We start from the raw sequence: 18,454 nt of genomic DNA on the forward strand, positions 1-18,454 counted from the left end.
AATGCTGCCCCCACCACCCCGTCCCATGGGGATGTCCCTTGTGTGGTCCCACAGGAGCCGACCAGCCTCACTCCCCAAGTGCAGTGTTTGGTTGCCTGGGAGGTGAGCTCTGCTTCTGTTTCCTCATCTGTTAAATGAGGACCGTAGCCTAATCTGTAGAAGAGAGCTGACAGAATTATTTGCACGCTGTTTCAAACGCTGACTAATTCTTAATCATCACGACCCAAATAAGAAATGAGCTTCGTAATTTGTCCCATGAGCACAACTCTGACATTGCTGGGCAATGAAGACCCCTGAGAAACTCTTGAGTGGAAACTGGAGAACACATATTTTTCTTTTTTTTTATTAATTTTTAAATTTTTTTTATAAACATATAATGTATTTTTATAAGAACAGATATTTTTCTAAGTGAACATTTGGGGGGGTTGTTTTCACGTCAAAGGGACTAGCAATCGAGTCACATAGCTTGACTAGACACAGCTGACTCGGCGTAGGCATACATGTTCGTATTGTCTATGACACTAATTGTAACATAATGCACTGAATCTGCACAAATGGGATCTTTGTTTCTACTTTCACCACTTAGAATTTCAAGATTATTTCTCTGTGTTCCATAACAGAAATGACTCTGCCAAGTAAAACATATTGCAATAAATCCTTAGGTTCAGGCTAAGGTTGGGTGAACCAATGATGGTTTACTATGCCCATAGGAAGTCTTAATGTTTTTTTTTTTTTTAAAGATTTTTATTTATTTATTTGACAGACAGAGATTACAAGTAGGCGGAGAGACAGGCAGCGAGAGGAGGAAGCAGGCTCCCCGTGGAGCAGAGAGCCCGATGTGGGGCTTGATCCCAGGACCCTGGGATCATGACCTGAGCTGAAGGCAGAAGCTTTAAACCACTGAGCCACCCAGGCGCCCCGGAAGTCTTAATGTTTTAATGATTTCAACAAATTTCTGTACATAACCAAAGGATACTCAAGTAAATGTTTGAGTATCAAAAAATCACCCATGTTCAATACAACAAGGGAGGACTCATTCTCTTGTTATTGTTTGAAACCATTCACTTTTGAGGTAGTACGTGACATACGTCACCTGGTATCTAAGGGGCGTGTACATTTTACAGAACAGTCTTTTTTTTTTTTATGGTGTCAATCTCAAACTAAAACAGTTCCCACACTCCCACTGACAGTGTTGTCCACAATCCGGCTGAATGAGGTTAGCTTATTTGGGCAGAAATGTAAACTTGGCTGTTGAACCTTCACAACAAAGTCAAACCTGGTTTCCATTCACGTTTGACATCTAAGACCACTTGAGGGGGAAAAAAAAGGCAGCACATTCAGAAAGAAGAGGGTGGCTAAGAGTTTCTCAAAATGGAGAGGTAAGGGGAAAAACTTTGCTTTCTGAGATTTTTAAAGAATTAAATCAACCTGTAAAGGCCGTAAGGACAGCAGGCTCTCATGCACCCCTCTTATCTCACTATCACCTCCCTTCTCCTTTCCTGCTTTTTCCAAGATCCCCTGACTTTTTAACATGGGGAGCCTAGGGTCCTTGGACCTGGTTTTTGTCTACCCTTACTCCCTAATGATCTCATTTCTTGGTTTTAAATACCACTTATATGCTAATGAGTGCCAAATTTATATCTCTCTCTATATATATATCTATATCTATCTATATATATCTATATCTATCTATATATATCTGTATCTATCTATATCTATATATAGATATATATCTATATAAAGATATAGATATATATCTTTATATCCCTTCTCCCTTAACTCAGGATTCCATATGGCACTGTCTATGTGACATCTTCCTAGGGGCGTTTAATGGACATCTCATTCTTCATGTCGCCAAATTTGTGCTCTTGGTCCTCCCTCTCTCCCTCTCTCTGATCTCAGTTAATGGCAACCAACTTTTCAGTTGTTCTCTCCTTTGTCTCAATGTTTAGTCTACCGCTAAACAACAGCAACAAAATCCTGTTTGTTTGTTGCAATGGACACAACTTAGGGTGACCTCCAAGAATTTTGGCCTGTAGCATCCCGGAGTTCCCTCCCCTCGAGTGACAGCAGAATCTGTGAGGCTTCCAACCAAAAGAATAAGGCACAGGTGATGGGATGTCATTCCCATGGTCACACTATATAAGAAAAGAATCTGTCTTAGCAGACTGGGGCTCCAGGCTCTCCTGCTGAACTTGAAGAAGCAAGCGTCCCTGGGTTCCAGTCTGCCAACAGCCTGAATGAGCTCAGAAGAAGATTCAGCCTCAGTCAAGCCTCCAGATAAGACTGGCATCCAGCCTCCAGAGAAGATGCCTTGACTGCCGCCTGAAGCAAGTAACCCAGGTAAGCTGTGACCAGACTCCCAACCAATGTCAGCTGTGAGATAAGAAATTTGTGTGTTAGGTCACTAAGTTTGTAGTAATTTGCTTACTCGGCAATATAAATTGAAAGCACTCTTCTTCAAAACATATCTAGACTCCAACCACTTCTCACTTTCATTGCTGTTATGGGAGCCAAGCCGTATCATCAACTCTTTGCTGGATGACTACAAATAGCATCCAATTTGACTTCCCCGCTTCGCCTCTTGCCTCCCCGATAGCCAAGCTTCAGCATGGCAGCCACAGGTCCTATTAAATATTACTTAGGTCACTTTCATGCCCCAAACCCCCAATGGCCTTTCATCTTAGTTTAAAAGCCATAAGGCAACCATGTATGTAACGTGTTTCTCTCTTACTTCTCTCATCTCCTCTTCTTCTTGTCTTTCCTTCACTTCCCCTGCTCTAGGCCCACTAGCATCTCTGCTTTTCCTCAAACATGTCAAGATTAGCCTTCTCTTGCTCCCATCCAGAACCTTCCCACTTGCTGTTAGCCTCTGGCACATTCTTCCCTCAGATATCCTTCTTCTTATCTCACTGGCTCCTAGTTTTCCATCAAACGTCACACCTGCTGTGTACCACACCTAACCACTCCCTTAAAACTCCCTTAAAACATCTCTCCATCTCCAGCATTCTTTTCTGCTTTGTTTTCAACCTTAGTCCTTATAACCATCTAATAATACATTTGCTTGTTTACATTGTGTGTAACCATCTCCCTCATAGAGGTGAGAATTTTTATCTTTTTTATTCATGGATTTATCTCTATGATTCCCTCCATTTTGTTTTCCAGGACCACACCATAGGCTGGCAGAGCTGTGAACTAGAAGGAGCCTAGAAGGGACATTTGCAAAGTGAAGTCACCATACCAGCCCACTCTTCCAGAATTTTACATGACAGAGAATGTAAACTTTTTTCTTGTTTAACCCACTGATATTTGGAGTTTATTTTGGTACTCATGACTGAACTGTAACTATAGGTTTAATCATCACCTTATTCTTCAAGTTTTTCTATTAATTTAATTTAGTCACTAATCAGCTAAATAGTGTACCTTCTTGCCTAATAGTATACAGGGCAATAGGTCATCCTCTAACCATATCATAATAAGTTCTTAATTAGCCTAGAAGTACACAGACCAAGATCCTAATGCTTTTCCACAAGGAAGATATAAGAGAGAAAGAGGAGAAAATCTATTCCTGTGGCTCCCTGAGCTGCAACGATATGGAAAGAGTGGACCTGAATTCTGAAAATCCAGATTTGGCTTGATTCTTCTGAACACTGGTTTCCTCTTCTAAAAGAAGAGCCATCCATCCTCCCACTTCCAGTTTCCCTGTGAGACCAAATGAAATAATCCATGTGGAAATATTCTAATGATAAAGTGCCATGCCAATGAAGCATTACTATTATAAAATACATCAAAGGAATAAGAGAAAAGCTTGTCTTGAGACAAGTAGAATGGCAGGACTTGGCCCTTGGTGAAGGTGGCAGAATCGGGTTCCGGACAAGTCAAACCGAGTACGTTCTTTACATTTTCATTTACTCTTTTCTTCCTCATGATCATAAGACAAGCTGTAACAATAAAAACGGAATTCCAGTATTACGGAAACAATCTGAAGCAACACAACTGAGAGAAAAGAAGGGTACAAGAGTAACAATTTCCAAACTCAAAACCAAATATCCTTTAATCAGTGGGCTTGAGTGAAGTGTGCCAAATTAAGCTCCATGAAGATCAAAAAGAGTATGTTGTACTTATGTTCTATTTACATTCAGATTTTGCACTGGTATTTTTCTCTTGGTGTTGAGGAACACCAAGAATGTGGGCATTCGGGGCACCTGGGTGGCTCAGTGGGGTAAGCCTCTGCCTTCGGCTCAGGTCATGATCCCAGGGTCCTGGGATCGAGCCCCGCATGGGGCTCTCTGCTCAGCGGGGAGCCTGCTTCCTCCTCTCTCTGCCTGCCTCTCCGCCTACTTGTGATCTCTCTCTCTGTCAAATAAATAAATAAAATCTTAAAAAAAAAAAAAAAGAATGTAGGCATTCCATGGAAAATATGGCTCTGATTTTTCACTTGAAGAAGGCAGCAGGGGAGGGGAGAGAGAGGATTTGGATGAACAAAGGGAGAAGAAAAGAGCAAACAAATGAACAGAACAACAGATAAGGAAATCTGGGCTCTGCATCGCACAAAGTTTTGTAGACGATCGAATCGATGATGGGCCTTTTACCTCCGCCCCCCAAATTAAATGGTAGTAATTGTCTTGACTCTGATACAAAATTATGACGTCCAGAGGGAACCAACATTTACCTGACAATACCCTGATAAAGCCTATCGCGAGAAGCCCATTTTCTGGTCCCAACACAGGGCCTCATCAGATGCTTAGAGTCCATCCGTCCACGGCTCTCTCAGGACGCCAGTGGAGGCGCCCACGAAGCGAGCAGAATCAGCGGGAGCACTCAGATGCAGAGGCAAAAAGGCGGCTGAATTCTTCAAGGGACCTTGTCACCTGACTCTTAGCCACTCCAGACTTAATTTGACTCTACAACAGAAACAAACCCTGTCTCTCTTTGCCCATGTGGTGATTCGGCTGCTTCTCGGCATTTCAAAATCCTCAGGTCGCAGCTCCAAAGCAGCTCTGTTCCTATCGACCATGTTCTCACCGTGGCCTTCTTCCTTCTTATGGGAATCAGGTATTCTAAGGAATATCTGTATACGCCAATAAAAATGAGTGAAAACATATTCTGAAAAGTGGTAGACCACTCTGCTTTGAGTTCTTCCTCATAAATATTCAAAAAATGTTTCTGCAATCAACGTTTCTTTCTTGGTAAATTTACTGAACAGAAGAAAGTAATTTAGTAACATTTCCTAGTGGTTGGGGGTTAAGGAATGTGAGCTAGTATTTACTTCATAATTATACATTTGATTTAACCTTAGGAGCATGTATCTTTATGTTAATAAAAACATGAAACTCTTATTACTTAGCTAGAATATTCTGCACACATCAAGAAAAGAATGGATCCTAGCCGTACTCCCGGGCTCTTTCTGCAATGGAAATTTTCAGTGGTCAATGAAAATGATGTGTGCCCTGATAAGAATCATATTTACTACTATTCTTCTTTAAAATTTTGCAATGGTAGCTATGCAATGCAAAGATATACCCTTTCCCATCTTGTGCCCAGCACAATAATCCATTATATCTTCTTGTTGGTTTGCTTTGCTGTGTGCAGGACTCTCATAGATAGCCTGATACTCTTCTCAGTGATCCAGGTTAATTGTTACCAGTCAAGGGAAGATGACCTAAACAATGGAACTGTTTGTTTTCCCTGTTTTACAAGTACCCTCAAGTTTATAAAAATGAAAATAAACTTGAAAGAACAGAACCTAATAAGCCCAAAGAAAATGAAAACAGTAATTCAGAAAGATACGTGCACCCCTATGTTTACTGCAGCATTATTTACAATAGCCAAGATATGGAAGCAACCCAAGGGGTCATTGATAGGTGAATGGATGAGGATGTGGTATATATCTACGTTGGAATATTACTCAGCTACAAAAAAGAATGAGATTTTGCCATTTGTGACAACATGGATGGAGCTAGAGAGTGTCATGCTAAGTGAAATCAGTCAGTCAGGGAAAGATAAATACCATATGATATTGCTCATATGAGGAATTTAAGAAATAAAACGAATGAACAAAGAAAAAAAAAGATAAGCAATAAAACAGACTCTTAAATCCAGAGAACAAACTGGTGGTTACCAGAGGGGAGATCAGTGGAGGAATGGGTAAAAGAGGGAAAGGGGGTTAAGAGGATACTCATTGTGATGAGCACTGAGTAATGTATAGAAATGTTGAATCACTATATTGTACCTCCAAAACTAATATCATGTTGTACATTAATTATACTTCAATTTAAATTTTAAATAAATAAATAACAAAACAAGGGGATGAAAATTAATAAAGTGGGTTTAAGTTAAAAATAGCCAACTCAGGATCAACCCATTCCCACCCACCCCAACATAGAGAGATTTTGATATCCTTGCCTAGAACGATGAAGAAAGCCAGTGAGATTTTTCTAACTCTACTTCACAGTTAAATCTTTAAGATACCAATCAGAATGACCTGAGAAGCCACCGTGGAATTTTTCTGATGGATTTTTAAAATCATCATTATTTTCACCCAAACGAATTTCCAAAATAACTCACATAAATCAAAGGTAAAAATTTGGAGGAGGAGTCAAGATGGCGGAGAAGTAGCAGGCTGAGACGACATCGGGTAGCAGGAGATCAGCTAGATAGCTTATCTAACCATTGTGAACACCTATAAATCCAACGGGAAATCGAAGAGAAGAAGAGCAACAATCCCAGAAACAGAAAATCGATCACTTTCTGAAAGGTAGGACCTGCGGAGAAGTGAATCCAAAGCGACGGGAAGATAGACCCCGGGGGGAGGGGCCGGCACCCGGCAAGCGGCAGAGCGACGGAGCACAAAATCGGGACTTTTAAAAGTCGGCTCCACTGGGAGACATCGCTCCAGAGGCTAAACTGGGGGGAAACCCAGGCGGGGTCAGCATAACCCCAGGACCCGCGGGGTCACAGAAGGACTGGGGATGTCTGAGTGCCGCAGAGCTCGCAGGTATTAGAGCGGGGAAGCCGGCTATAGCGACAAAGCCGAGGAGTGAGCTCTAAGCCCGGGGTTACCTTGTGCCGGTCGCAGGCTGGGTGGGCTCGGAGCGCGGCCGGAGGCCACGGAGACAAAAGCGACCCGGCGCTTTTCTCCAGCTCCAACAATTGACTGCTTTCCTCGAGGCGCGACCGCAAGCCAGGGAGGCGGGGCTATTGGGCGCTTTGCTCTGAGAGTGCACTGAGGAGCGGAACCCCAAGCTCTCGGCTCCTCCGGGCCGAGAGATTGGGAGGCCGCCATCTTCATTCCCGTCCTCTGGAACTCTACGGAAAGCGCTCAGGGAACAAAAGCTCCCGAAAGCGAACCCGAGCGGATTACTTAGCCTGCCCCTGGCAAGGGCGGTGCAATTCCGCCAGCGGCAAAGACACTTGAGAATCACTACAACAGGCCCCTCCCCCAGAAGATCAACAAGAAACCATCCAAAACCAACTTCAGTCACCAAGAACAGCGGAATTCCACAGCAGGAGAAAGCAAATCCTACCTGGACAAAATGACAAGGCGGAAAAACTCACCTCAAAAAAAAGAACAAGAGGCCGTACCGAAGGCTGGAGACCTAATCAATACAGACATAGGTAGCATGACAGATCTAGAGTTCAGAATGACAATTCTCAAGGTTCTAGCCGGGCTCGAAAAAGGCATAGAAGATATTAGAGAAACCCTCTCTGGAGAGATAAAAGCCCTTTCTGGAGAAATAAAAGAACTAAAATCTAACCAAGTTGAAATCAAAAAAGCTATTCATGAGGTGCAATCAAAAATGGAAGCTCTCACTGCCAGGATAAATGAGGCAGAAGAAAGAATTAGTGACATAGAAGACCAAATGACAGAGAATAAAGAAGCTGAGCAAAAGAGAGACAAACAACTACTGGAACACGAGGAGAGGATTCGAGAGATAAGTGACACCATAAGACGACACAACATTAGAATAATTGGGATTCCAGAAGAAGAAGAAAGAGAGAGGGGAGCAGAAGGTATATTGGAGACAATTATTGGAGAGAATTTCCCTAATATGGCAAAGGGAACAAACATCAAAATCCAGGAGATGCTAAGAACGCCCCTCAAAATCAATAAAAATAGGTCCACACCTCGTCACCTGATAGTAAAATTTACAAGTCTTAGCGACAAAGAGAAAATCCTGAAAGCAGCCCGGGAAAAGAAGTCTGTAACATACAAGGGTAAAAACATTAGATTGGCAGCGGACCTATCCACAGAGACCTGGCAGGCCAGAAAAAACTGGCATGATATATTCAGAGCACTAAACGAGAAAAACATGCAGCCAAGAATACTATATCCGGCTAGGCTATCATTGAAAATAGAAGGAGAGATAAAGAGCTTCCAGGACAAACAAAAGCTGAAAGAATTTGCAAACACCAAACCAGCTCTACAGGAAATATTGAAAGGGGTCCTCTAAGCAAAGAGAGACCCTAAAAGTAGTAGATCAGAAAGAAACAGAAACAATATACAGTAACAATCATCTTACAGGCAATACAATGGCACTAAATTCATATCTCTCAATAGTTACCCTGAATGTTAATGGGCTAAATGCCCCAATCAAAAGACACAGGGTATCAGAATGGATAAAAAAACAAAACCCATCCATATGCTGCCTACAAGAAACTCATTTTAGACCCGAAGACACCTCCAGATTTAAAGTGAGGGGGTGGAAAACAATGTACCATGCTAATGGACATCAGAAGAAAGCTGGGGTGGCAATCCTTATATCAGATCAATTAGATTTTAAGCCAAAGACTATAATAAGAGATGAGGAAGGACACTATATCATACTCAAAGGGTCTGTCCAACAAGAAGATCTAACAATCTTAAATATCTATGCCCCTAACATGGGAGCAGCCAACTATATAAACCAATTAATAACAAAATCAAAGAAATACATCAACAGTAATACAATAATAGCATGGGACTTTAACACTCCCCTCACTGAAATGGACAGATCATCTAAGCAAAAGATCAACAAGGAAATAAAGGCCTTAAATGACACACTGGACCAGATGGACATCACAGATATATTCAGAACATTCCATCCCAAAGCAACAGAATATACATTCTTCTCTAGTGCACATGGAACATTCTCCAGAATAGACCACATCCTGGGTCATAAATCAGGTCTCAATCGGTACCAAAAGATCGAGATCATTCCCTGCATATTTTCAGACCACAATGCTCTGAAGCTCGAACTCAATCCCAAGAGGAAATTTGGAAAGAACGCAAATACATGGAGACTAAACAGCATCCTTCTAAAAAATGAATGGGTCAACCAGGAAATTAAAGAAGAATTGAAAAAATTCATGGAAACAAATGATAATGAAAACACAACAGTTCAAAATCTGTGGGACACAACAAAGGCAGTCCTGAGAGGAAAATATATAGCAGTGCAAGCCTTTCTCAAGAAACAAGAAAGGTCTCAAATACACAACCTAACCCTACACCTAAAGGAGCTGGAGAGAGAACAACAAAGAAAGCCTAAACCCAGCAGGAGAAGAGAAATCATAAAGATCAGAGCAGAAATCAATGAAATAGAAACTAAAAAAAACAATAGAACAAATCAACAAAACTAGGAGCTGGTTCTTTGAAAGAATTAATAAGATTGATAAGCCCCTGGCCAGACTTATCAAAAAGAAAAGAGAAAGGACGCAAATAAATAAAATCATGAATGAAAGAGGAGAGATCACAACCAACACCAAAGAAATACAAACAATTATAAGAACATACTACGAGCAACTCTATGGCAACAAATTTGACAACCTGGAAGAAATGGATACATTTCTAGAGATGTATAAACTACCACAACTGAACCAGGAAGAAATAGATAACCTGAACAGACCCATAACCAGTAAGGAGATTGAAACAGTCATCAAAAATCTCCAAACAAACAAAAGTCCAGGACCAGACGGCTTCCCAGGGGAATTCTACCAAACATTTAAAGAAGAATTAATTCCTATTCTCCTGAAACTGTTCCAAAAAATAGAAATGGAAGGAAAACTTCCAAACTCATTCTATGAGGCCAGCATCACCTTGATCCCAAAACCAGACAAGGATCCCACCAAAAAAGAGAATTACAGACCAATATCCTTGATGAACACAGATGCGAAAATTCTCACCAAAATACTGGCCAATAGGATCCAACAGTACATTAAAAGGATTATTCACCACGACCAAGTGGGATTTATTCCAGGGCTGCAAGGTTGGTTCAACATCCGCAAATCCATCAATGTGATACAATACATTAATAAAAGAAAGAGTAAGAACCATATGATACTCTCAATAGATGCTGAAAAAGCATTTGACAAAGTGCAGCATCCCTTCCTGATTAAAACTCTTCAAAGTGTAGGGATAGAAGGCACATACCTCAATATTATCAAAGCCATCTATGAAAAACCCACCGCAAATATCATTCTCAATGGAGAAAAACTGAAAGCTTTTCCGCTAAGGTCAGGAACACGGCAGGGATGTCCGTTATCACCACTGCTGTTCAACATAGTACTAGAAGTCCTAGCCTCAGCAATCAGACAACAAAAAGAAATTAAAGGCATCCAAATCGGCAAAGAAGAAGTCAAACTATCACTCTTTGCAGATGATATGATACTATATGTGGAAAACCCAAAAGGCTCCACTCCAAAACTGCTAGAACTTATACAGGAATTCAGTAAAGTGTCAGGATATAAAGTCAATGCACAGAAAGCAGTCGCATTTCTTTACACTAACAACAAGACAGAAGAAAGAGAAATTGAGGAGTCAGTCCCATTTACAATCGTACCCAAAACCATAAGATACCTAGGAATAAATCTAACCAAAGAGGTAAAGAATCTATACTCAGAAAACTATAAAGTACTCATGAAAGAAATTGAGGAAGACACAAAGAAATGGAAAAATATTCCATGCTCATGGATTGGAAGAACAAATATTGTGAAAATGTCTATTTTACCTAAAGCAATCTACACATTTAATGCAATCCCTATCAAAATCCCATCCATTTTTTTTAAAGAAATAGAACAAATAATCCTAAAATTTATATGGAACCAGAAAAGACCTCGAATAGCCAAAGGAATATTGAAAAAGAAAGCCAAAGTCGGTGGTATCACAATTCCAGACTTCAAGCTCTATTACAAAGCTGTCATCATCAAGACAGTATGGTACTGGCACAAAAACAGACATATAGACCAATGGAACAGAATAGAGAGCCCAGAAATAGACCCTCAACTCTATGGTCAACTAATCTTCGACAAAGCAGGAAAGAATATCCAATGGAAAAAAGACAGCCTCTTCAACAAATGGTGCTGGGAAAATTGGACAGCCACATGCAGAAAAATGAAATTGGACTATTTCCTTACACCACACACGAAAATAGACTCAAAGTGGATGAAGGACCTCAATGTGCGAAAGGAATCTATCAAAATCCTTGAGGAGAATGCAGGCAGCAACCTCTTTGACCTCCACCGCAGCAACTTCTTCCTAGGAACATCGCCAAAGGCAACAGAAGCAAGGGCAAAAATGAACTATTGGGATTTCATCAAGATCAAAAGCTTTTGCACAGCAAAGGAAACAGTTAACAAAACCAAAAGACAACTGACAGAATGGGAGAAGATATTTGCAAACGACATATCAGATAAAGGGCTCGTATCCAAAATCTATAAAGAGCTTATCAAACTCAATACCCAAAGAACAAATAATCCAGTCAAGAAATGGGCAGAGGACATGAACAGACATTTCTGCAAGGAAGACATCCAGATGGCCAACAGACACATGAAAAAATGCTCCACATCACTCGGCATCAGGGAAATACAAATCAAAACCACAATGAGATACCACCTCACACCAGTCAGAATGGCTAAAATTAACAAGTCAAGAAATGACAGATGCTGGCGAGGATGCGGAGAGAGGGGAACCCTCCTACACTGTTGGTGGGAATGCAAGCTGGTGCAACCACTCTGGAAAACAGTGTGGAGGTTCCTCAAAAAACTGAAAATAGAGCTACCCTACGACCCAGCAATTGCACTCCTGGGTATATATCCTAAAGATACAAACGTGGTGCTCCGAAGGGGCACGTGCACCCGAATGTTTATAGCAGCAATGTCCACAATAGCCAAACTGTGGAAAGCGCCTAGATGTCCATCAACAGATGAATGGATAAAGAAGATGTGGTATATATACACAATGGAATACTATGCAGCCATCAAAAGACATGAAATCTTGCCATTTGCGACGACGTGGATGGAACTAGAGGGTATCATGCTTAGCGAAATAAGTCAATCGGAGAAATATAACTATCATATGATCTCTTTGATATGAGGAAGTGGAGATGCAAGGTGGGGGGGTTTGGGGGGAGGTAGGAAAAGAAAAAATGAAAAGATGGGATTGGGAGGGAGACAAACCATAAAAGACTCAATCTCAAGAAACAGACTGAGGGTTGCGGGGGGGAAGGGGGATGGGAGAGGGTGGTGGGGAAATGGACATTGGGGAGGGTATGTGCTATGATGAGTGCTGTGAAATGTGTAAACCAGACGATTCACAGACCTGTACCCCTGGGGATAAAAATACATTATATGTTTATTAAAATAAAAAAATTTAAAAAAAAAAAAAAAAAAGGTAAAAATTTAAAGCGTAAACTTGTTGCTGAATAAAATTGTCCACAGGACAACTGAATTGAAACCAAATCATAGATGACATGAACTGCTCCAAAGGAACGGGCAATCAGGGGGAACTGTATCCAGAGACCAGCTAGCTGTCCAAACTCAGGCAAAATGGTTCTCTTCTCTGGGTTTTGGTTGAGGAAATTAAGACTCAGGCAGAGTTTACCAAGGACTTCAGATGCACTGCCTCCTCTGACTTCAGCACCCCCTGGGGGAGACAGACAAGTCTAATTGCTCCTTGTTATAGGCAACAGGGAGTCAGCATTGTAAGAGGTCATAGCCTGATGCAGCAGAGCCTGGGGGAAGCAGGTCTTGAGTCTCGGTGTAGGGATTTTTCCTCCTGTATGCTACCGATCTCACTCTTTCCTCTCCAACAAAGAGTAGTTGAACCATATAGACCACAAAAGAAGAGCTGGGAAGACACAGTCATAAAAGACAGTTTTTCTTTTTGAGAAGTACATAACCTTTTATGGAGTTTTAATTGCTCAATGACCCCATGAGAGTGAAGAATCTTTGGCAGTCTTGCCCAATACAGGATTTCCAGAGAGATTTCTCTCAAATAGGGAGAACAGAATCTTGCAGAAGAAAAAGCTTGTGACTTCGAAGACTGTTTTTTCTTTATCAAAGAATTGTTCGTGTCTTCCTGTCCCCACATTTTGATTACCTACTATATACAGGCAATGAGCTCTGTTCTTTATATGTTTTCATTTCTTTCTCACAACAAGCCTTACAATGCATTTTCTACTATTGTTCTGATTTCACAGGTAAATAGTGCCTTAAAGAAGTGACAGAAGAAACATAAACAAGAACTAACATTTACTAAGTGCTTACTAAGGGCTAGGAGATGTTCAAAGTACTTTACACATGTTATCTTTGTTTAATTCCTGCAATGGTTTTAGGACGTAGAGAACGATTTTACAGGTTTGGAAAATGAGGTGCAAAGAGATTAAGTAACTTGCCCAAGGTCATCAGCTTGACTCGAGTCTGTGTCCTAGTTTTGCCTGACTCCGGGACCCACACACTTAACCACAAGACATTACACTGCTTCACATCACAGCAAAATCTTTTTTTTTTTTTTTTAAGATTTTATTTATTTATTTATTTGACGGAGAGAGACACAGTGAGAGAAGGAACACAGGCAGGGGGAGTGGGAGAGGGAGAAGCAGGCTTCCCCCTGAGCAGGGAGCCCAATGTGGGGCTCGATCCTAGGACCCTGGCAGATGCTTAAAGGAGCCACCCAGGCATCACCACATGACAGCAAAATCTTATAATCCTTGCAATTACTTCACTACCCCCTTGGGGTTGTTTTCTTACAGCACGTGAACCCCTAACAATTTTAGGGGACAACTGCAGACAGCAATTGATGACTGTTGCCTGAGTTAGTTTCACTGCAGGCAATGTTCTCTCAGAGAAGTAGCTGTTACTTTAAGAGCAGATAATCAAGGCAGATGCCCTGTCTCATTGCATCTTACTGTTCCAACTCCTCACACTAGCAGCACAATTTAAAGACCTCAAGGCAAACAGGCCTCCTCGAAATTCCAGTCTATTAAATCAATAAAATATGTCTTGATTCTGTTTACAGCATTGTGCTTCCCCCACTCTGCAAATTTTTTCTACAATGCAATCTGAATCACAGAATATATGCTTTAGGAGAGACTTTAGAAATCAAGTAGTCCGTATCCTTCATTATTTTTTCATCAGCGTATTTGCCTCTTTTGAAAATAAGCCCCTTTTATGTGTATTAAAAAATACATGCTCATTAACTAATGGATAAAAATACAAAAACACAAAGAAAAGGAATAAATACCCTTTCCCAACACCCAAAGAAAACATCCTTAGGTTTTTCAAATGTATGTGTATGTATATACAATTTTTTTTTAAGATTTTATTTATTTATTTGACAGAGAGAGATCACAAGTAGGTGGAGAAGCAGGCAGAGAGAAAGGAAGGGAAGCAGGCTCCCTGCTGAGCAGAGAGCCCGATGTGGGGCTCGATCCCGGGACCCTGGGATCATGACCTGAGCCAAAGGCAGTGGCTTTAACCCACTGAGCCACCCAGGCGCCTCCTACAACTTTTAAACTTAATTAAAATCATACTATAAAAAGAGCATGGACCATCTTTTCCTATTAACGCAACATTCTAGTTTAAGCATTTTCCATATCATTAAACATTCCTTGTGATCTTACTTTTCAGTTATGCCCTCTATCCAAGATATGGATGTACTATGATTTCCACCATCATGTCTTGTTACGCTGAAGTACTTACCATGCCAGCAGACTGTGATGAAAACTCCTTAATTATACATTAGTTTATTGTTCTAGGTCTTTCCTTTTGATAGTTTTCTAGCAGTGGAATTATAAGATCAAAGGGTATGAATTTATTTTGCGGCTCCTGATATGCACGCTTTCTAGAAAGATGGTGCTAATTTGACACCGTTCCCAATCTTGCTCACATTCCATATCACCCCTTTACCCTTTACTCACTTCCAAAGTGAAATGTTGTATCCTGCCCCTATTTTAACTTGCATCCTTTGTTTACTTGCGATATAGCTTTTTATTTATGTTTAATGTCCATTAATCATGTGTACTTTCTCTTTAGAAAGCCCTTCATTTTACAGAAGAAAGTCCCATGGCAATTAGTGACCTTACTAATGTTGAAAGAACTTTCCAGGCACAAGATGGAGCCACTTCTGCCCAGGACACCACAATCACAAAATGAAACTTAGATAATTTTCATGTCCCAGTCAATGCTCTGCTTGACCAGAAATGCCATCTATTCAATCAGCCAATCCCAAACGCCAAGCCAGCTCTGCGCCTTCTCACCCTCAACAAGGTTGACCATGTGGCCCCAACCAGTCAGATATTCTCTAGCTGGTTCTTCCTTGTTTTCTATTCTTTTCTTTTTAAAATATTTTATTTATTTATTTGACACAGAGAGAGAGATCACAAGTAGGCAGAGAGGCAGGCAGAGAGAGAGGGGGAAGCAGGCTCCCTGCTGAGCAGAGAGCCTGATGTGGGGCTCGATCCCAGGACCCTGAGATCATGACCTGAGTCGAAGGCAGAGGCTTAACCCACTGAGCCACCCAGGTGCCCCTTGTTTTTTATTCTTTATCCTATAAAAGTTTCTGGCCTTCTGCCCCATTTTGCAGTTCCCTGAGACTGTCCATCTCATAAAGTGTTAAGTAAAGTTTGTTTGCTTCACCCAAATTGTCTCCTTTATGTTCTTTTTATTTTTTTTTAAGATTTTATTTATTTACTTGACAGACAGATCACAAGTAGGCAGAGAGGCAGGCAGAGAGAAAGAGGAGGAAGCAGGCTCCCTGCTGAGCACAGAGCCCAATGCGGGACTCGATCCCAGGACCCTCGGATCATGACCTGAGCCGAAGGCAGAGGCTTAACCCACTGAGCCACTCAGGCACCCGCAAATTGTGTCCTTTAATCAGTGTCTCCGCACCAAGATTACACAGGTATCTGGAGACGAAGCGTGGTTTGGAAACTTCGTCCTCCTGACCATGGCAATGTCCGCTATCCCTGCAGCTCACTCAAATCACTGATGCTTGGTCCAGAGACTGTCGTTACAGTACTTTCTTACCCCAATTCAGCAAGTCCTGACAGACTCCCAGAACTATGAGAAGAAAGCCTTCCCTCGGGCTATGCTGTCAAGACCCAAGTTGCAAACATGGATCTTTGACCACCACACAAACTCATTAGAAGGTTTCCATTCTCGGATTTTTCAATAGTTCAGTGTTTATCCCACTGATAAAGGTCACATTTTGCAAACTATGTTTCTTAAAATACACATTTTGGGGATGTTATAAGTTTTTCACACACAAAAAAGTCTTCTATATCCAAATATATCTGAAGCACAGAATGCTAAGGGTTTTTTGTTTTTGTTTTTAAGATTCACAATGCAATATGAGCATATCAGAGGCTCTAAGAAGCTCTGAGGAAAGAAAAACTTTCAGCCGGAAGTTTGCAAACTTACAGAAAACCCTCTCCGTCCCAATACAAAATCCAGGTTCTTTGATAAATCACTCAAGAAACACTAGGTTAGAGAGTTAAAAATGACTGAAATATAAAATAGCCACAAATTTCTGGCCACCCCTGATAAATCCATACTTAATGAATCTACATCAGAAATCCAAATTCCAGGCCACTCTTTGGAAACCAGACATCTGGCTTTCTCTACAAAGACCTTCCACTAAAGCTACCTTCAAAGGTAGAGAAAATGGATGGCAGGGTGGAAAAAGGTTTTGTCCCCTCGATTTACAATTGTTTTTAATGACTTTTGAAGTTTCTTAAACCATCAAAGGCATTTCCTTGAAGATTAGGAAGTGACCATAATTTACATTCACTTTGCTTTTAGCCAGAGGGTTGTATCAAACAAATTTTCACAACAGCTTGTTTTAATTGAATAACTTAAACAGAATGAAAAACATTCTCATTCACTATGGTTGACTATACCTGGGACTGAACCATGTGTACACACCCAGACTTCAACTCAGGACCTTCCCAACCACAGTCACACTATTGAAATTGGCTTTTCTTTTCTTGAGTGAATTCTGTATCTTTTAAATTCACCAAACACCAAGTTGTCCAGAAGTGAGATTCTGTTTAAAGTCACATGAGGTCATGTTCAGAAGTTCATCATCTGGAAACAATTCCCTTTCTACATTAGATTCTGGTTCTCTGTTTGAATAGGACAAATTCATTAGTTCACTTAAGATACAAGAAATTACAGAATACCCACTTTGTGACAAGGGCTCTAATAGGTGCTAGACAAAAAAAAAAAAAAAAAAAAAGACAAAAAAAAAATTCTTGCTCATACAGCATTTATAGTGTAATGGAGAAGGACATCATATAAACTCTGACTTCAAAAAGAGTGGTAAGCGTTCTAATGGTGGAATGCATTGCATGCTACAGGGATAAATAGGAGGGCAGCATTTGACTCATACTGGGCATAGGGGAGAGGGCTTTCCTACAAGGGGAGAGAGCTAAATTAGGACAAATAGGATTTATTTAGAAAGGTGAAAGGGAGTTGGAATGGCTAAAATTAACCAGTTAGGATTACAGATATTGGCAAGAATACAAAGAAAAGGGAACCCTCCTACATTGTTGGTGGGAATGCAAGCTGGTGCAGCCACTTTGGAAAACAGCATGGAGGTTCCTCAGAAAGTTGAAAATAGAGCTACCCTACAACCCAGCAATCGCACTACTGGGTATTTACCCAAAGATACAAATGTAGGGATCCGAATGGGCACGTGCACCCGAATGTTTATAGCACAATGTCCACAATAGCCAAACTATGGAAAGAACCTAGATGACCATCAACAGATGAATGGATAAAGAAGATGTGATATATATATACAATGGAATACTATGCAGCCATCAAAAACTTGCCATTTGCAATGATGTGGGTGGAATTAGAGGGTATTTTACTAGGTGAAGTAAGTCAATTGGAGAAAGACAATTATCATATGATCTCACTGATATGAGGAATTTGAGAAACAAGACAGAGGATCATAGGGGAAGGGAGGGAAAAATGAAACAAGATGAAACCAGAGAGGGAGACAAACCATAAGAGACTCTTAATCATAGGAAACAAACTGAAGGTTGCTGGAGGGGAGGGGGGTGGAAGGGATGGTGTGATTGGGTGATGGACATTAAGAAGGGCATGTGATGTAATGAGCCCTGGGTGTTATAGACAACTGATGAATCACCGAACTCTACCTCTGGAACTAATAATAAACAATATGTAAATTAAC

This window comes from Martes martes (genome assembly GCF_963455335.1).
Source record: "Martes martes genome assembly, chromosome: 12".
Classification (NCBI taxonomy): Eukaryota; Metazoa; Chordata; class Mammalia; order Carnivora; family Mustelidae; genus Martes; species Martes martes.